Source organism: Dasypus novemcinctus, chromosome X (assembly GCF_030445035.2).
Source record: "Dasypus novemcinctus isolate mDasNov1 chromosome X, mDasNov1.1.hap2, whole genome shotgun sequence".
Lineage (NCBI taxonomy): Eukaryota > Metazoa > Chordata > Mammalia > Cingulata > Dasypodidae > Dasypus > Dasypus novemcinctus.
Genome location: NC_080704.1, coordinates 43,781,592 through 43,802,703, shown reverse-complemented (window position 1 = coordinate 43,802,703; position 21,112 = coordinate 43,781,592). Strand labels below are relative to the sequence as shown.

The window sequence follows — 21,112 nt, the reverse complement described above, 5'->3', positions numbered from 1 at the left end:
GTTCTTTTGTTTGTTCACTTTCAGAGGCCATTTCTTCAAGCTCACCAATCTTTTTTTCTGCCTCCTCAAATCTGCTATTATATGATTCCAATGTTTTTTTATTTCATTGATTGCATCTTTCATTCCCATAAGATCTGCTATTTTTCTATGTATGCTTTCAACTTCTTCTTTGTGCTCATCCAATGTCTTCTTTATTTTTTTTAAGATTTATTTATTTATTTCTCTCCTCTTCTCCCCCCTCCCCCCACCCCAGTTGTCCATTCTCTGTGTCTATTTGCTGTGTCTTGTTTCTTTGTCCGCTTCTGTTGTTGTCAGCGGCATGGGAATCTGTCTCTTTTTGTTGAGTCATCTTGCTGCTTCAGCTCTCCGTGTGGGCGGCGCCATTCCTGGGCAGGCTGCACTTTCTTTCGTGCTGGGCAGCTCTCCTTACAGGGTGCACTCCTTGTGAGTGGGGCTCCCCTATGCAGGGGACACGCCTGCGTGGCAGGGCACTCCTTGTGTGCATAAGCACTGCACGTGAGCCAGCTCCACATGGGTCAAGGAGGCCCCAGGTATGAACCGCGGACCTCCCATGTGATAGACAGATGCCCTAACCACTGGGCCAAGTCCTCTGCCCCCCCCCCCAATGTCTTCTTAATATCCTTAATCTCTTTAGCCATGTCATTGAATTTATTAAGGAGATTTGTCTGAACATCTGTAATTAGTTGTCTCAACTCCTTTATGTCATCTGGAAGCTTATCTTCTTCCTTTTACTGGGCCATAGCTTCCTGTTTCTTGGTGTGGATTGTAATTTTTGGTTGGTGTCTTTGCATCTGGCTTCCTAGAGTTTTTATTCTGGGTGCAGTTTTTCTCTTTAGTTTAGGGCTTCCTATCATTTCTCCCTTGTTGGTGGTGCAGTAGGAGCCAAGCATGTAGTTGGTGGTGTAAGCTGTGGAGGCTCAAGCTGCCCTCATTGCACCAGGGACCAATGAAGCTTCTTCCAACTTTCTCCTTTGCCAGGGGTAGGGACAGAGTCACAGCTATGTGGAATAATCCACGTGCAGGCCTAGACTGTAGTTGCCCAGAGAGACTGATGAAGTTTCACATCCCTTTCTCCCCTGCCTGGGGCAGGGATGGAGCTGCAGGTGTGGGCAGCAATTTATGCAATGTGGGTCCAAGATGACCACAATTGCCCTGGTAGACTTCTGATTTTCAGTCTATGGCAGCCAAAGTTACCTGCAGTTACCTATATAGGCTGGTGCAGGGCTCCTCAGCCTCCTCCCCGCCAGAGGCAAGGCTGAAGCCTGGGCAGCCTGCAGGCTAATCTGCGTGGAGGAAACTGGTTCCTGCCATTACTGACACTGAGAGTTTCAGTCAGTTCAGCTTCCCTTCAGGCTGGGGGCGGAGTCAGAATGGTGGCTACTGGCCTATTTCTGACTTGGGCTGGTTCACACCCCCCTGTTCCCAGGGTTATTTCTTAGCCAGCCAAGTCTACCAATCAGTAGCTGAAATCGGCAGCCAATCGGCTCCTCTTCCCCTGTTTCTGGGAAATGGAGCTTACAATTCCCATCAGAGAACAGCTCCTGGGACGGCTCATGCTGCCAGAGTAGAATAATCACTGGCCTCCTTGGCTTGGCTGGTACTTTCCTGGAGAGGCTGGCACAGGTCCCTGCAGCTTCCTCCCTGCTTTCAGTGGTACTGGGACCTAGGCTAGACCTGCCATATGATCTGGATGGGAAGAAGCCGGTCCCCACCAGCACTGGGATTTTCAGTCTACCCCACTTCCCCTCGTGCCAAGCGCGGAGTTAAGATGGCAGCTCCTGGCCTCTTTCTGACTTGGGCAGGCTCAAGCTTTAGCTGTTCTCATGATTATACTGTAGCCCACTGAGTTTCCTCATCAATAATTGAAATTGGTGCCCAACCGTCTCTTCCTTCCTTGTTTTGGGGAAGTGGAGCTTTCAATTCCAGCCACGGAACAGCTCCCGAGGTGGCTTGTGCCTCCAGTGGAGGATGGGCACCGGCTTCTGCAGCATGGAGCACTCTACTTATGAGTCTTCCCTGCAGATGGGCAGTCTCCTCCTTCCATTCCCCCAAGGATGTTGCAGGATACTCTTCTGGCCTCCTGGAGCCCCCAAACAGATGCTTCAGCTAGCTGCAGGGAGCTCTGGGTGTTTGCTAACTGCCCTGTAGCAGGAGCTGACTCTAGGAGCTCCTTACTCCACCGCCATCTTGCTGGATGTCGACTGATTGCCTTTTGATCCTCACCTGTTAGCTCTCAGGAAACCAATAGGTCTTTCTGTTTGGTGTTATCTGGGGCTTCCTCCTAAACCCAGAAGGTCCCAGAGTCTCCAGGGTTTTTTCCAGCATTGTTCTTGTTAGTGGCCTTCCCTCAAGTAGTTTCTGGGCAGAGTCGCAACGCCATGTTCTCTGCTGGGTCCCAGCTGTGATTGTCTTCCCTCTTTCCCTAGACTAACCTGCCTTAACATGGTGATTGGGTTTGGAGTGTTTTTTTAATTGTAAATATGGAATTTTATTTTAAAAAATATTTGAGAATAACTATTAAAGAGATCTTGAATTTGTCCATTTGGGATTTAAATTTACATGAAAAAAAATCAAGATAGTCCCTCAAAAGTAAGCAACAGCTCTTTTCTCTAAACATTGAGGGTAGATAATTTTTGGGGGGGAGGGCTTCAGCCATTAACTCTCCCTACTTCAGAATGGATCAAAGACAAAGGTTACAGAAAAGATTCCTGTGCTCTCCTTTTTCTTTCTTTAAAGCCCACTTCTTTTTCAGGATTTCTGTTTGTTTTGTTTTGTTTTGTTGGGTTGTCAGTTTTAGGGGGCAAAACATTTTTTTATATATATAGGAGGAATAGTTGCTCTCCAATGAGAGTTGGTTTTATCATTTGTTTGTTTTTAGGAGCTACCAGAAATTGAACCCAGAACCTCATAAGCGGGAAGCATGTGCTTAACCACTTGAGCTACACCCTGGAGACAAGAATTTTAAAGAGGAGGAGGCAGCAGTGAAACAGTAGAGAAAATGGAAGTTTCATTTTTTTCAAAGAAACCCATTGTACTATACATCAAACCAGTGCAATGACCTTTTAAATAAGCTGCTTGAAAATGGGAACAAATGACCTAAACTGGAACACTAGCAAAATATAAACATGTGCATATGTAAGTTTTGCCTCCTAACTTCCTTTACTCGGAATTGCTTAACTTGAAATAATAGCTAGGATTTTACTGATTCTCTTAGAGAAGGGAATTGAATGTTAAGCTATTCAGTCATGAATGGACTGGGTTTCCCATTGCTATCCCCTCATGCTTTTGTTATAAAATCAAATAACCTTGCTGCTAAATGGTTGTTACACTTGAAAATTCAGTTAAATGGTTGTTACAATTGTATACTCCATTGGTGTACACAGGACCAGGGGAAATAAGAGGTTACTTGATGGGAGGGCTTTTACTCCAATCCCTCAACTTGGGCCTTGATGATGACCTGAGTGACTCTGAGGGTTAAAGTCAGCCTGGGGCCTTGCTGATAACTGTCCTCTGATGAAGTTCAGGTTCTCCTAGGTCTCTTCAATCCATTGCCGGCCTCTTTTCGCTCTGATACCATCCACTTCTTGTCTAGGATTTGAAGACACAAGTTGCAGAAGTTGGCAGACTGAATGTGACTTGGGCAAAACAAGAACCATCTTGTCCATGCTACTCTGATAGCTGTGGGGTTGAGGAATCTGGAGATAACCCATGCTGTCTCCCATTCACCATCTGCACCCACAGTGTATTTAGAAGCCAACTGCATGCACTTTGCTCTTTCAAGGAGGCACTGCCCCACAGTGATGAGCCCTATTTCCACTCTTAATTTGCTATTTAATGGAATGCTCGCTTTGAGGTTCTATTGCCATTTTACTCTTAGCACCCACTGACTCATTCAGATCCCATGACTCAGAATATCATTATGATATCCACTGGGAATCTCTACCAGTCTTTTGAACAGAAGACTTTGAAATCTAGGAGACGACCCTCCCCCAACCGTGTCTTGTTGCCAAACACTTCTCTTAGAACTCTTTAGTGTGTTATCTGGCACATGTAGAGTGTTACTTATTACTGACTTTTTTTTTGCTTGTGACAAATTAATTTTGGTTCACCTGATAGTATTTCCCCCAAACTAAAACTAGATAAGAAACCACTGAGAATTTACATCTGATTACCACAGATTTAGTCTCACTTATTACAAGTCTCAAGTTACATGGAGGAATAGATGTGTTTGTTGTGTTGGTGTTTTAGTATTTTTAAAATGAAAATTAAGTGTTACTTTTCTGAGGAAGTAACCAGAATAATACTCTTTCAGATTCAGAAATCTACTGGCACAATTTGAAGTTAAATATTATTTCTAACCAAATTATACTCTTTTGTCTGCCAAGATACCATGACAGTTTTAATATCTGAATTCAGGCCTATATGATAATCCCAGCAATATTCTGGTGATAAGATTTTCATGAGTTTGTTGAGAAGTGATATTTGTTGAGAAGTAATATTCGTTTAGGTGGCTTTCATCATGCCACTATATTTCTATGTTATTTTCCTTGTCCTGGAGGATTCCCTTGTAGCATTACTGGGTGATGTTTAGAATATGAATGAGTGTTCCTCCCAAAATGGCCTCATAGTAATACAACATGACTGCTGTAGGTAAAGTTGTCAGGATGTGCCTTGCACCACCAGGCCACCAGACCACCAGGCCTGTAGCTTAGCCACTGACTGGCTCAAGGTCTCCACCCTACAGTTGTCTTAGAATACCTGGTCCACATCCTTGCAGAAGAGGAAGTCCACTTCTTGTTGGATATGGCTTACAATGTGCTCCCCAATGGTCTTCATGTGCATCATGCTGATGTCCTGCCACTTCTTCTCAGGTTTGACCTCAAACACTTTGAATGAGTGGAGAGGACATGTGGCCAACCATAAAGAACCTACTAAGAGGGTTGGAATAATTTTGAGGATTTCCTCACTCCCATGTCTAGCAGTTGATGCTGGCTATTGACATGGTCTCAACTGAGGTGTCAGGTAGTACACCTACATATAGCATCCCCATAAGGATTCTTGGTTGCTTCCAAGAACAAGTATTTCATAAAAGACCAGGCAAAATTGTTCTCAACTTTTATGACCTAGCCTTGCTTTGATTCAAGGGAAAGAACATAGAGCCCCCTCCCCACCAACATGGAAGGAATGTCATCACATTTTAAGGAGAACATAAGAGAAGGGAGATATTGTTGAAGCCATCTATGGCAGTTTGATATTATTTATGAATCCCCCAAAAAAGAAAGATTATGTTTGTAAACTAGTCTATTCCTCTGAGTGTGATACCCTTTGATTGTATTAAATTCAAATATATTATGTTTATTTGATAAAAGATTAGGGCTTTTGATTCGACCACATCAGTAGGGTGTCACTCAGGTTGAGTCCCTGCCCCTTGCTGGGCAGATATAAATAGATACTCACTCAAGAAGATGAACAGAAGAAGAGAGAACTTGGCCATTTCTGTCTTGCCACGTGACAGAAAGGAGAAGGCTCAAGTAGCTAAAACCTCAGGAAGAGAGATAATCCATTTGCCTGATAGTTTGCGGCTGAAGAGAACAGAGCAGCTGAGCCGGAGAAGACCCGAGAGACCAGGCAGAGTTGCCCACCATCTTGCTTCACTTGTGGCAACTGACTTTGGTGAGAAAGCAGCCTTGAGCTGCACTCTTCAGGACCTTTTAACTGTAAGCTTTTACCCCAAACAAATACCCTTTATAAAAGTCAACAGATTTCTGTTATTTTGCATCAGCACCCCTTTGGCTGACTAAGATACTATCTTAGAAGATACACAGCACACAAAATATGCAGATTTAAATGAATTTAAGCAGAACTCAGGGAAAGCTTCTTTGAAGAAGTAGCATTTGAGATAAGATTAGGAAGTATAGAGCTGTTAACTCAAATGCAGCAAGCAGAAGGAATAGCCTGTATAAAGACCCTATTCTATAAAGAAGGTCCTTATGACTGAAGTACAGAGAGTGAGGGGAAGGGTGGTGAAATTTGAAGTTTGATAGATAGAAAGGATCTAGAAAAACAGGGCCTTATAGGCTATGCCCAGGATCCTGCTCTTTCATCTAAGAGTACCAATAATCCACCAAAGGGTTTTAAGGTGGTGAGCAAGTTTCCTCTGGCTACAGAAGGTTGCAGGAGGGATAGGACTGGATGCAGAAGACCATTTAGGAGGCCATTTATAAGGGGTCCAGTTAAGAAGTGATGAGATGGTGAGTGGACCAGGTGGGTAACAGTGAAAATGGAAAGACATAGCTGGAAGACTCTAAGGAGAAAAATCCACAAGACCTAGGGATGGATTGGGTGATGTGGGGAGGAAGGAAAGAGTCAAGGATGACTCTTAGTGCCAATCATGGAGACAGAGACTACCTGAGGACAACTAGGTTTTCAGAAGAGAGGTCTTGAATCTATTTAGGGTATGTGGAGTTGATAGTGCATTTGAACAAACAAGAGAAGATATACAGTAAAGTTAGGATTTCATAGGAGAACCTAAAGATACAAATTTATGAATTTCCAATATTTAGTTGATAAGGTTATATGTACAGATGAGATCACCTAGAGAGTGAGTATAGAGTAAGAAATGGGTCTAGAATGCAATCTTGTGAAATTCACCAGTCAAGGGTTGTCAGTGACTGAAGGGAAGTCAAAGTCTAAGAAGCAGTTAGAGAGGAGGGAGGTCAAATAGAGTGGTGTATTGGAAGCTAAAGATTGTTTGTTTTACTAGAAATGGTAAGTGGTGGTTAGTGTTTAATGTCTCTGAGAGATATACAAAGATGAGGACTAAAACATGTCCTTTGGTGCAAACAGCATGCAGGTCACGAGTAAGAGTTACTTGAGAGGAGTGATGTGGGCAGACACCAGCTTGGAGTAGATTGAGGAAGTTTAGAGAATTATTTTTAAAAGGGAAAGAGAGAATTGAAAAAAAGCTATATAATATGATCATATGCAATAACAACCTTTTGATAAGAAGATATTTGTTTTCATTGTACCAGATTGTATACTCAAAAGACGCATCACTGTGTATTCTCCTTTAAAGAGAAGGGAGCATGAGGCAAAAGGAGAAATGTGTACATCTTATGGGTTCCAGATCCACAGAGATTGGACCCACTCCAGCAAAAATGGAGAAGAACCAGAGCAATTCAAGAAAGCCTCAAACAGAGTGTAAACTAGAATGTAAACTATAATCCATACTTAGTGGCAATGCTCCAAAATGTGCCCATCAATTATAACAAATGCACCACACTAATGAAGGATGTTGCTAATGTGGGAAAGTGTGGGAGGGGGAGGGAGTGGAGCATATGGGTATTCCCTACATTTTTAATGTATTCTTTATGTAATCTAAGTATCTTTATTTATTACTTTTAAAAAATACATTTTATTTATTTTTAACGCACACAAAGATCACACAAAACTAAGTATCTTTAAAAAATAAAAAAATTTAAAAAATTAAAAAAGCCTCAAACAGCTTCCTGAAAATATATTACTATAGAATCTCAGCACTGATGGCTCAGATTCTTTACTCAGCTTGGGTATATATAACTCTTGTGGGCCTTTTTTTTTTTCTTTTTTAATTTCTCCCCTCTCCACCGGCCCCTCCTTGTCTGCTTTCTGTGTCTATTCACTGTGCGTTCTTCTGTGTCTGTTGTATTCTCATTAGGTGGCTCCAGGAACCCATCCTCGGACTTTCCGGAGTGGGAGAGAGGTGGTCATTCTCTTGCATCACCTCAGCTCCCTAGTTCATTGCGTCTCATACTGTCTCTTTTCTTGTCTCTTTTTGTTGCATCATCTTGCTGCGTCAGTTCTCCATGTGGGTGGCACAACTCCTGGGCTGGCTGCACTCCTGCATGGGGCGGAACTCCTTGCATGGGGGGGCACTCCTGTGCAGAGTGGCACTCCTATGTGGGGGCACCCCTGTGCAGGGCAGCACTTCTTGCTCGCGACAGCACTCCATGTGGGCCAGCTTGCCACAGGGGCCAGGAGGCCCTGGGTATCAAACCGTGGACCTCCTATACAATAGGTGGATACTCTATCCATTGAGTCATATCTGCTTCCCTCTTGTAGGCTTTTGTGCAAATCTCACAACTTTTCCATGTATCAGCTTTTCTTTGGCTATTTACCAGGGTCAGAGGAAGGCTGATCCTTGAAAAGCAGTTGGAACAAAGGTCCAACAGGATTTGACTAAATGAAGCATTTGATTAGCTATCACTAACAGCATGATGCAATCCAGGAAGGACTATTAACTCATTGTTTCTAAACTTGGACTGTTTTTCATACTTGGCTCAGTCCCCTCAGAGCTCTGGCCAAACAGCAGGGTTTCTGCATGTACTCTGGCCTCTCTGAGGACCTCACAGTGAGCCAGAAACTCTCAGCATTGAAGAGAGGTCTGTAGAAAAAGAAGGGGAAAGGGTATGGCACAACCACAGAGAAAGAAAGCCCATATATGTGCACACTTAGAGGGAGTAGAAGATAGGGTAAGGTGGGGTAAGGCAGGGGATGTATGTAAGCTGTTCTTTCAGATGGAAAGCCTTCTCTTGCCTCCAGGAATAATGTTTCTAAATCCTGGCAGTGATGCAGAACTTTGAGTTGATTACAAAAGAGTAAATGAAAGCTTTCCCTTTCCCCCAACACATCCCGATTTGACACAAAACATGTGACAAGGCTTTTACCTCCTGGCGCATGCTTTCTGGATGAATCAGCATTCTAGAAGACACAGGCCCCAGGATGTGACAAATCATCAAGAGCAAAGGATTAAGAAGAGAGCAAGGGGAGATAGTTTAATGGATGCGGCCGCCAGCAGGGGTTCAGTTGCACCATCTTCAAAGTTGGCAGCCCAAGAATCTTGCTGGGAATAAAGAGTGAAAGGACAATAACCACCCCTACAAAGCCCTGAGCAGACCCCCACTGGGCTTAGGAGTGGGGTTTTCACTGGGAAATCAATATCGGAAGAGGCAGATGGAAGCATTTCCCTTAAGAAAGTATGCAAAAAACTCCAGGTCCCACATCAGTTACACTTCCCTTCAAATGCGTGGATTTGGCGATAGAAACTGATTGTCTCCTTATTACCACATTAAAGTATTCCTGTCTCTGAAGTGCTCTGGCCTGCTTCTCTACTCCTCTGTTAGGCTGAGAGAATAGCTCCACAAATTTATTACAACCCAACATGAGGGCTTGGAAGTTATGGGGCTCAGTTCTTAGAGGAAAGGGATTAAGCCACAGAATATAAACGATGTTTCTTCACACTGTTCCATTTTCTGTTAGCCTCTACTCCCAGGTCATGTTCCCTGTATATGCTCCCTCAAATCTTAGCTGGCAAAAACAGTCCTTCACCTTGGGATCTTGATGTCCCCTGCCAAGATCAAGAAGAGGATGATGACTCTGGCTTGCTTCACTCTTCCCCATTTGAGTTGTATATCCTCTTTTTCCTTTCTTTTCTTTTCCTCCAATGTCCTCAAGGATTTTCATCCACTGTGGTAACTTCAGCTTTCACCTGAAGGCAAGAATTTCAAATATATACTACCCCTCTCATTTCTCCAATTTAATTTTAAATTTTCTTAGTGTTAGACATCTCCACATTATTGCTCCACTTGGAGTTCAAACTTTTATTTATGCATGCATGCCTTTCAATCTTTTTTTTATATAGAAAATACATTTTCTTTATTCAGATCATGTTCTTTCAGTATATATATATATTTTTTAAAGATTTATTTTTATTTATTTCTCTCCCCTTCCCCTCCCCCCAGTTGTCTGTTCTCTGTGTCCCATTTGCTGCGTGTTCTTCTTTGTCCACTTCTGTTGTTGTCAGCGGCACGGGAATCTGTGTTTCTTTTCATTGCGTCATCTTGCTGTGTCAGCTCTCCGTGTGTGCGGCGCCATTCTTGGGCAGGCTGCACTTTCTTTTGTGCTGGGCTGCTCTCCTTATGGGGCACACTCCTTGCGCGTGGGGCTCCCCTACGCGGGGGACACCCCTGCGTGGCAGGGCACTCCTTGCGCACATCAGCACTGCGCATGGGCCAGCTGCACACGGGTCAAGGAGGCCTGGGATTTGAACCGTGGACCTCCCATGTTGTAGGCGGACGCCCTATCCATTGGGCCAAGTCCGCTTCCTGAGGTATATTTTGGAATAGCACACAAAGTCATACCAAACCTGAACTTTGATTTCATCACATTCCATTCCAAATACTTTACCATTTACCAAAAATAACATTTTATAAAGCTTACTATATTGCCTAATGTCATACAGACTATCGATCTACACTTCCTTGCATATTTCTCTAAAAAGCTAGAGCAGTTTATAAGGATACTATATATAATGAATTGGTACATTACATGCCAAACTTAATTACAGATTCTGTACAATTATATATATGTATATATTATAAGAGATTAAAGGTAAAATTTTAAGAAATCTTTCATGGAAAAAAATCTTCATCACAAAATGTGATGGCTTGAATATCAATGGCTCTCCTTCATAAATTTCTTTCAGTGGGCATTAACTGCCCATTTAGCTTCATTAACAGTTTTACCATAATGCCAGCCTGTTTTGTGTGTACAATAAAAGCCACTTTATTTTCCATTCTATGGATCTGCAAACAAGTATCTGCATCTCCAAGTTCCCACATAAAACAACCATACTTAAGACTGATGAATAAAGCCTTAGTTTCCAGATTGAGAGGATGAAGTCCTTTTAAATTCACTCCTACATACACAGGAATAACTTTACGATTGCTGGGGTTTGCCTTTGTAAATATCTGTCCTGCGAAAAAAAACTGCTCCATATTTAGGGCTTTCCCCACAATTTTGTAATAACATGCACTGAAGGTGATGCATTTCTTTACTGACACCCTCACTTGTATTAAGATTCTTGTATTCATGAAGTATTCAGTTTGTCCAGTGAGGTGCCTTACTTTTCAATTTGGTAGCAGGAGCAATGGATTTTAGATTGTCTTCATTTAGGAAACCTTGCTTTTGTTTCTTACTCTCATGATTTCCGTAAACTATTAGCAAAAGTAGACTTGCCAATGTCACGAGTTAAGCAACAAGAACTGTATAAAAGTCCTTCAATAAATTTTATCTGGCTTCATCAATGAGAATAACAATAGCTACTGGGTCTTCAATCTTCTTTCCAACTTCCAAAGGAAGTCTAACATCTCTTCTGAGGAAAAGCTGTGGTGTTTCCCTTTGCAGATACAAATTAGTCAGTTCAGCAAGTATTTCTGGCCAGACCCAAACATGTTGCAGCAAGGATATGCGATAAAGCTTGAGTTGAAGGCTGAGGCTTTTTGAACATATCCGAATAGTAAAGTATCACTGTGTTTTTTGAGAAAGATGCATTCCTTCCATAATCTGTTGCACTGTGGTATTATTTCTTTTTTAAATATATTTTTAAAAAATTTTTAAAAAGATACTTACATTATTCAAACGTTAAAGAACAGAGGGGATTTCCATATGCCCTGCTCCCTATACCTCCCACATTTATGTGCTGCGTTCAAGCTTAGAGAGAGGCCACATTTGAGCAATAACGAACCTCTCAAGAGGTAACTCTTAGGTACCCTATAATACTAAGCTAAGTTTCAATTTCAAAAATAAAGGTTCATGGAAGCGAATTTGACTCAGCTGATAGAGCATCCACCTACCACATGGGAGGTCCAGGGTTCAAACAGAGGGCCTCCTGACCCATGTGGTGAGCTGGCCCACACGCAGTGCTGATGCACACGAGGAGTGCCATGCCACGCTGGGGTGTCCCCCACGTAGGGGAGCCCCACGTGCAAGGAGTGCACCCCCTATGGAGAACCGCCCTGTGCAAAAAACTTGCAGCCTGTTCAGAAGTGGCGCCACAGGCACAAAGAGCTGACGCAGTAAGATGACAAACAAAAAGAGACACAGATTTCCGGTGCTGCTGACAAGAATACAAGTGGACACAGAAGAACACACAGCGAATGGACACAGAGAGGAGACAAGTGGGGGGTGGGGGAAGGGAGAGAAATCAATAAAAAATAAATCTTTAAAATAATAATAATAATAAAGGTTCATAAGGATAGTCATCAATATCAAAGGCCCATCAATGGACCATTCTCCTTCACTGGTCATTACCCCGGTACTCAGGGGATTCTTGCTGTTTGTGGAATTATTTCCATGTTTCCATTCAATAAAATGTATGATCCATCCATTCTGTATATTCAGACTTTTTCATATGATAATATTAATGGCTTCCTTCAACAATTTTGCAGTTTCTTCCCAATTATCTTGATTGTTTTCTTCAAACATATTTAATGAGGGTCTTCTTCATTGTTCTATTATGTGTCTGTCAACTTCTGGGTGGTTTAGAAGAATTTATACTATTTTAGCATGTCCTCCCCCAGCAGCAAAATAAAGAGGATGTCCATTTAAAAGGGTTGGATTGCACTTTCTTTTCTCTAACAATATACAGGAGGCCTCAACTTTTTCATACCAACATGCATAAGCAGTGGGTGTTCAGTGGTCACTATCTAATTGGTTGACTGAAAATCTTTCATTGAGAAGACAGTTTAGTAATTCTGAATTTCCTTCACAGGCACTTTGAAGAAGAGGGAAATCACCTACCCACTATCATTTCTTGTCTTCTGTGACCCTGCTCACACTTCTCTGTTTGGGAATTTGCATTTTTGAGTAGTCTGGAGCTCCTAGACCAAAGTATGGATTTATTACTTCATCTTCAGTTTGTATCTGAAGAGCTGATCTAAACAAAGAGTTGTAAATACAAGTATCTGCTTTCTCTAGGGCTATCATTTTATTCTTTATTTTTAGTGCACTAGATAGCCAATAGTGAGTTTTCTGTTTGACCTGAGCCAGCTGCATATGCAGGGTGTATTACATTGGCTTTTATTTGCTCAAGAGGAGAAGGTTGGAATAAAGTTGGAATAAAATGAGATTGTGCATGACATTCATCTAGTCACTTATCCAAGGCTATTCACATCCTTCCTGTAACTGTAGCAAAGTCAGTGCTGGATTCACTATCAAATTGCACAATATCTTGTAAGCAGTGAAAAATTGGGCATCCTGGAGTATACGTATATTTAGTATTATCTTTGACAACTGATAGAAGAATAAATAGTGTTGCTTCTCTGCCCATCTTTTCTCTCTCCAGAGGAAATGTCATCATTAGTAGCACTTGTTTTCCTCTGATACCCTGGTTTGAAGGAGAAATTGGTTTGGTGGACTCTACTACATAAGCCAATATGCCTTGCATTATTTCACTGTCATCCTGAAATTTATGTTCCAATAAACCTTTCTATCTCTTTTTTTTTTCTGTCCCTCAAAGAGAACTTCATGCAACAAACTTTCATATGACTTAACTCTGTATTCCTGAGAATCGAGACTGGCAATATTCTTTGGACAAATAACAGCAATGCATGCATCTTCTATGTTTTCTGGACTACCCATTGCTGGAAAAACTAGATGTGGAGATGGCTGAGTCTTCCACCACTGTGTTTACTGTGGCTGAAGTTTGGAGCTTGCTCCTCTTCATTTCCTCAAAGGAAACCCTGTGGTGTCACCTGCACAGGCAGCCACAAGGCTCCCCAGCTGCTACATTCAGCTCAGGGGGTGGGGCTGTGACCTCTGCATCAAATACCTCGCAGTGTCTTTCCAAACGAAGGTCTCCTGAGTCTCAGTCCTTAGCTTCCCATCCTGCTTCTACTGGGGTGTCTCAATCTTTTTTGAAAATAAAATTTTATTGAAGTATATCATTCATATGTGAACATACATAATAAGTGTATAGTAAAATTCATGAACTTACAAAATAAACATGCATATCATCATACAGGGCTCCCATACATCACCCCAACACCAATACCTTGCATTGTTGTGAAACAATTCTTAAAAACTATGAAAGAGCATCTTACTACTAATTATAGCCACTATCTTACATTTGGTGTAGTTCTCCCCCAAGCCACCTGATTGTTAACACCCTGCAATGCCTTTCGATCTTAACATGCTCAAAACTAAACTCATTATTTTCTCATACTAGCTTTTCACTTGTATCAGTCAGCATCCAACCAAAGAAGCAGAAACAGTAGGGGATATATATTCCATAAGGCCAACATGGATTTGATACAGAGAATTAGCCTTATGTAATTGTAGGAGTTGGTTAAGCAGACTCTGGAAGGCTATTATCTCTGCATCTGAAGCTAAAGTTTGAAAGTTCACAGGGCACACAGCAGGGAAGGGAAGATAGATATGAACTGGGGGAGAGCAGGAATGAACTGGAACCCACAAGCACAAGCTGGAGGTCCGTAAGGTAGAACTAAAACTCATGTCAGTTCTTATTGCCTCTGACCTCGGTAAGAAGTTACACGGCAGAAGCCAGGGCCTTTTGTTCCAGAGCTAAACACATACCTAGCCCAGGAGTTGGAGAAGCCAAAAGAGGATTCAGGGGTAGGTAAAGAAGTTGCAGGCCTAGCTGCTGCTTCACACCGATGAAGTGCATCCACAGATCAGCATCAACATGTATGAGCTACAAAATGGCCGCTGTTTCCCTTCCAGCCTCCAAATCTCCCAAGAATCTCCCCTGTAGCTGACCCTAAATGGAAGAAAAGCAGGACCGTGAATTCTTGGAAATACAGCTCAGCCTATCCAATTTGAGACATTTCAAAGCCCCCGCACCACCTGGCTTCATTATTAATGGCTCAATTGTTCTCCCTTATTGCTAGAATGGAACCTTGTTCTTACTGAGATTTCTCTCTCCCACATTCAGTCCACTCCTCTTACTGCATCTGTCCTGTTTTTCTCTATTCCCATGGCCATTGGCCTGATCTCTCAGTACTCATTCTTTTGTTAGCAAGGTGCTTTGTTAGCCCTCCTTTATCATACATTACGTTTTTTTAAACGATTTTATTTATTTCTTCCCACCTCGTTGTTTTTCCCTCACTGTCTGCTTTCTGTGTCCATTTGCTGTGTGTTCTTCTGTGCCTGCTTGTCTTCTCTTTAGGCAGCAATGGGAACTCATCCTGTGACCTTCAGGAGTGGGAGAGAATCTCTTGCACCACCTCAGCTCCCTGGTCTGCTGCATCTCTTATTATCTCTCCTCTGTGTCTCTTTTTGTTGCGTCATCTTGCTGCACCAGCTGTCTGCACAGGCCAGCACTCCTGCGTTGGCCAGCACTCCTGCACAGGCCAGCACTCCACATGGGCCAGCTCTCTGCTCAGGCCAGACAGCCATGCGGGTCAGCTTTCCTTCACCAGGAGGCCCCAGGAATTGAATCCTGGACGTCCTATATGGTAGACAGGAGCCCAATCACTTGAGCCCTATCTGCTTCCTCATATAGTAAATTTTAAAATATTCACTACGGCTGCTTCTTGGGATAATTATTATGTTCCATTTTGGGGGGCATAGGCCATTTTTGTGTAAGTAAGTACACACAGCTAAATTATTATACATTTATGCTTCCAGAGTTGGCAGAAGAAACTCCTTTTCTTGATTCTTCTCCTGCCCCCGCCCTCCTACCCCCACCCCCGAAACAGTCTTAGCTATTCTCACTTCTTATACTTGAAAATGAACTGTGGACCCATTTTGTCAGTTCCCCCCTTTGCTAGGCATACTTCTTTTCCAAGAGGCTGATCCTGATGGACTATCTCACTTAACCCTCTTGTTCACTTGATGTGTTCTGTCATTGAGAAGCACTGAAGGAGATTGGAGAGTGAAGAAAGGATATTTATTACCATGAATGCCTCCCTACCTATTGCCATGGTCCTGTCAGGTGACCCTTTTCTTTCAACCAATTCTGCAGCTCTCTCGAGATTCCACAGCACTCCCTTCACTTGTTTCTGCAGGACTATGGGTAGTATCAATTTTCCTATCATTAGCACAAGGTGCTTGACCATCCCTTGATAGTTTCCCTTAACCTGGCCTACATCTTTGTAAATAGCCCCTCCATGAAACTCCTCAATATCCATTTGATATTTCCTCTGTTTCTTTCCAGGACCCCCACTGAATAATCCCTCCCTAATCATATTGGGAGTTCCATTGGGATTAGGTTACATCTATAATAAACTTTGGAAATGTTTAGACAGAATTCTTTAGAGTATAAGGGATGAATATCCAACTCAAATTAAGGTTCACAAAAATGATATTTAGTGACTCATAAGATAGCTTCAGAGATAACAGGATACTGGTTCAGGAATGCTGTTGGGACCCTCCGCTTTTCTCTGCTGTTGACTTCATTATTTTAGGTTTCTCCAGGTATCAGCATCATGGCCATCAGCATTTCTGATGTCACATTCATACAGTGCCTAACCAAAGAGAAAAATAAGAGGAATTCTCAATCAGCCTCTATTTTGAAGATCTCTGAGCAAACTTCTCATGGCCTGCCTGGGACCTGTGCTTACCCCTCTAATCACAGTAGCTTGAAGGTAAAGTTCTATTATTGACCCAGCTGGAATCATGTAACCACACCTGTGACCAGTGTTTGAGGGGGTCTGTGATTGGCAGGCCTCTCTCCAAAACCACATGAGCAGTTCCTGTAACTGATGTTCTGTGAAGACAATGTCTACCCTTGGAAGGATTAAGCTCTTTATAATCTTCACTTGGTTCATTCACAAACACAATATGTCTCCCCATTTATTTAAGTACTTTTCTTTATCTTTTTTTTTTAAGATTTATTTATTTGTTTCTCTTCCCTTCCCCCCACCCCAGTTGTCTGTTCTCTGTGTCTGTTTGCTGCATGTTCTTCTTTCTCTGATTCTGTTGTCAGTGGCACGGGAATCTGTGTTTCTTTTTGTTGCATCATCTTGATGTGTCAGCTCTCCATGTGTGCGGTGCCATTCCTGGGCGGGCTGAAATTTCTTTCGCACTGGGCGGCTCTCCTTATGGGGCGCACACCTTGACGTGGGGCTCCCCTATGCAGGGACACCCCTGTGTGGCATGGCACTCCTTGCGCGCATCAGCACTGTGTGTGGGCCAGCTCCACATGGGTCAAGGAGGCCCAGGGTTTGAACCGCGGACCTCCCATGTGGTAGGCGGACACCCTAACCACTGGGCCAAGTCCGCTTTCCTCTACATCTCTTAGCTACAGTTTGAGTATATGTATATATACGTATGTATATGTATGTATATATATATGTGTATGTGTGTGTCACACATTTCTTTTACAGCTTAATCCTTTTTTTTTTCATTACAAAATAATTTATTACACATAGCTTTAAAGCAGGCCTATGTACAGGCATACACTTCCAACTACCCAAACTAGGGGACCCTTTTCTTCCCTCTTGCCTTGCGGATGTCTTCAATCAAATCCTTCAGATACTGAATTTCCTTTGCCAGGGAATCTGCCCTCTCTTTCAGAGCCTCATTCTTCTTCTCCAGCTCTTTACATTCTCCAGTGAAGGCCTCCTGCTCTGCCCTCTTCTTCTTCTGATACCTAGTGGCTGCTGTCTTGTTCTGCTCCACTTTTTTCAGTTTCTTGTCCAGTTTCTCACCTTTGACTTTGGCTGCTACCATCTTCTCCCCAGGAGGGTCGTAAGGTTTGGGGCAGGCAGAGCCACACACGGCACTGGAGATGGCAGGCTTCTATTTGGAGAGCCCTTGGAGGTAGAGGGGCTAAGCTGGGGAGAGTCCAGACAGGGCTCGGGGCTCATAGAGATGCCACTATCATTATCTGAGGGGGTGTCCTCCTTCTTTATGCACTGAGGGATCACTATGATTGAAACAGAATCCAGCTTCCTCTCTCCTTCAGAGATATCCACTTTGCTACCCAGCTCTAAACTAAAGGATGATCTGGAGTGGATGACAAGGGCCCTGGGGAATGGGAAAGAGGCTGGAGGAAGGTGAAAGGGGAAACCTCATTAGTTTCTGGTAAACTTTCTGGGAGATGGCCAATTGGGTTCATTGTCTGGGGGGGCTCCTTAGTAGTCTCCTGGATTAGGGGTCAAAAAAATTACAGGTATTGTATAATGTGGCCAAAAGCCTTTTTTGTCTAGTTATTTTGGCTATATAACTAAACTGTTAGTCTTCATACATTTTCTATTGATCTATTTTACTGAACTATCTATGGTAGGCAGAATTCTGACATGGCCTTCATGACCTTCACCTTCTGGTGCTCCTTCCATGATTATATTATACTACATGGCAAGAGGGATTTTGCACATGCAATTAAGGTTACTATTCGGTTAACTTTATGATAGTGAGTTTTTCCTGGGTAACCCTAACTTAATCATATGAACCCCCCTCCCTTTTTTTTTGCTTTGTTGAAATACTCTTTTTTCTCTTTATTTTTTTAAAATGCTACACTAAAAAAATATAAGAAATCCTTATATGCCCCCCATCCCCCCTCACCCCACTCTTCCCACATCAACAACCTCTTTCATCATTGTGGGACATTCATTGCATTTGGTGAATACATTTTGGAGCACTGCTGCACCGCATGGATAATGGTTTACACTGTGGTTTACACTTTTCCCCAGTCCACTCAGTGGGCCATGGCAGGACATACAGTGTCCAGCATCTGTCCCTGCAGTACCACCCAGGACAACTCCAAGTCCTGAAAATGCCCCCACATCATATCTCTTCTTCCCTCTCCCTACTCTCAGCAGCTACCGTGGTCACTTTCTCCACATCAATGCTAGAATTTCTTCCATTACTAATCACAATAGTTCCATAGTAGAATATCAGTAAGCTGATATATTTTTAAACTTTTTAAAAATTTCTCTCCCCTTCCCCCCCCCGCCAGCTGTCTGTTCTCTGTGTCTATTTGCTGCGTGTTCTTCTTTGTCCGCTTCTGTTGTTGTCAGTGGCACGGGAATCTGTGTTTCTTTTTGTTGCGTAATCTTGCTGCATCAGCTCTCCGTGCGTGTAGCACCATTCCTGGGCAGGCTGCACTTTCTTTCATGCTGGGCAGCTGCCTTATGGGGTGTACTCTTTGAGCGTGGGGCTCCCCTACGTGGGGGCACTCCTTGAGCGCATCAGCACTGCGTGTGGGCCAGCTCCACACGGGTCAAGGAGGCCTGGGGTTTGAACCACAGATCTCTCATGTGGTAGACGGACGCCCTAACCACTGGGCCAAGTCCGCTTCCCAAGCTGATATATTTTTAAACATATTTTTTATTTATTTTTAAAAGATATGTAGATTACATAAAATGTTACATAAAAAAATATAAGGGATTCCCATATGCCCCACTCCCACACCTCCCACCCTTCCCCACATTAACAACTCTTTCATTAGTGTGATACCTTCATTGCAATTGATGAAGTTTGGAACATTGTCACTAATCATGGATTATAGTTTACATTGTAATTTACACTCTCTCCCACTCAATTCTATAAGTTAGGGCCGTATATATAATGACCCGTGTCTGTCGTTGCAAAGTCATTCAGGACAATTCCAAGTCCTGAAATTGCCTCCATATTACATCTCTTTGTCCCTCTCCCTGACTTCAGCACCTCCAGTGGCCACTGTCTCCACATCAATGATATAATTTCTTCCATTGCTAGAATCACAATAAGTCTATAGCCGAATACCAGTAAGTCCACTCTAGTCCGTATTTTATTTCCTTATCCTAAGGATTCTGGGATGGTGATGCCCACTTCACCTCTAATTGAAAAGGGGATTCAGTTCCATATGGCTGATGGGTGGGCCCATATGAGCCCTTTAAAAGCGAGAGGTTTTTTGGGCTCATGGTAGAATAGGAAACCAGAGACACTCAAAGTGTGAGTGGAATTCAATGCCAAGGAGATTCAAGGACCTGAAAGCAAACTTTGTTGGTTGAGAGAAGTCATCAAGGAAACATGACCTCAGTCCTACAAATGCAATAAGCTGAATACTGCTAATAATAGGAATGAACCTGGAAGAGGATCCTGAACCCCAGAAGAGAACGGCAACCAACTTACATCTTAAATTCAGCTTGAGCAAATAGTCCAATCACAACCTGTTGGACTTCTGACTTACAGAACCATGATCTAGTAAGTAGGTGGCTTTTTTTTGTTTGTTTGTTTTTAATACATTTTTATTTTTAAAAAGACATGGGTCACACAAAATGTTACATTAAAAAATATAGGAGGTTACCATATGCCCCACTCCCCACACCCCCCACTTTTCCCATATCAACAACTTCTTTCATTAGTGTGGTACATTCATTGCATTTGATGAGTACCTTTTGGAGCACTGCTACACAGCATGGATTATAGTTTACATTGTAGTTTACACTCTCTCCCAGTCCATTCAGTGGGATATGGCAGGATATATAATGTCCTGCATCTGTCCCTGCAGTATCATTCAGGACAAGTCCAAGTCCCAAAAATGCCCCATAACATATATTTAGGTGTGTTTTAATCCACCAAGTATGTGGATTAAGTAGGTGTTGTTTTAATTCACCAAATATGTGGCAATTTGTTACTCAGCAATAGAAAACGAATCTATTATCCCTTTCATTGTAATAGTTTTTCAGTGCATTTCTTGTTTCTTTGTTTGTTTTCCCCACAGGTTGTAATCATGTTACCTTTTTTTTTTTTGAGAACGTAAAGGTATTTTATTTATTTATTTATTTATTTATTTTTTTATTGACTTTGTAATAATATTACATTAAATATATATATGTGAGGTCCCATTCAACCCCCCCCCTCCCCCCCCCAACAACACTCGTTCCCATCATCATGACACATCCATTGGATTTGGTAAGTACATCTTTGGGCACCTCTGCACCTCATAGACAATGGTCCACATCATGGCCCATACTCTCCTCCATTCCATCCAGTGGGCCCTGTGAGGATTTACAATGTCCGGTGATTACCTCTGAAGCACCATCCAGGGCAGCTCCATGTCCCAAAGACGCCTCCACCTCTCATCTCTTCCTGCCTTTCCCCATACCCATCGTCCACCATGTCCACTTTTCCCAATCCAATGCCACCTCTTCTATGTGGACATTGGATTGGTTGTGTCCATTGCACCTCTATGTCAAGAGGAGGCTCAGATTCCACATGGATGCTGGATGCAATCCTCCCATTTTCAGTTGTAATCACTCTAGGCTCCATGATGTGGTGCTTGTCCTTCTTCAACTCCATCTTAGCTGAGTGTGGTAAGTCCAAT

At 42.7% G+C, this 21,112-nt stretch overlaps 2 pseudogenes; both read right to left on the bottom strand.

Annotated features, from left to right (window-relative positions):
- Positions 1–10,526: 10,526 nt before the first annotated feature.
- On the bottom strand, positions 10,527–13,479 carry LOC101434999 (krev interaction trapped protein 1-like; annotated as a pseudogene).
- A 3,768-nt stretch (positions 13,480–17,247) lies between these two features.
- On the bottom strand, positions 17,248–19,983 carry LOC101434571 (cyclic AMP-dependent transcription factor ATF-4-like; annotated as a pseudogene).
- Positions 19,984–21,112: the final 1,129 nt, after the last annotated feature.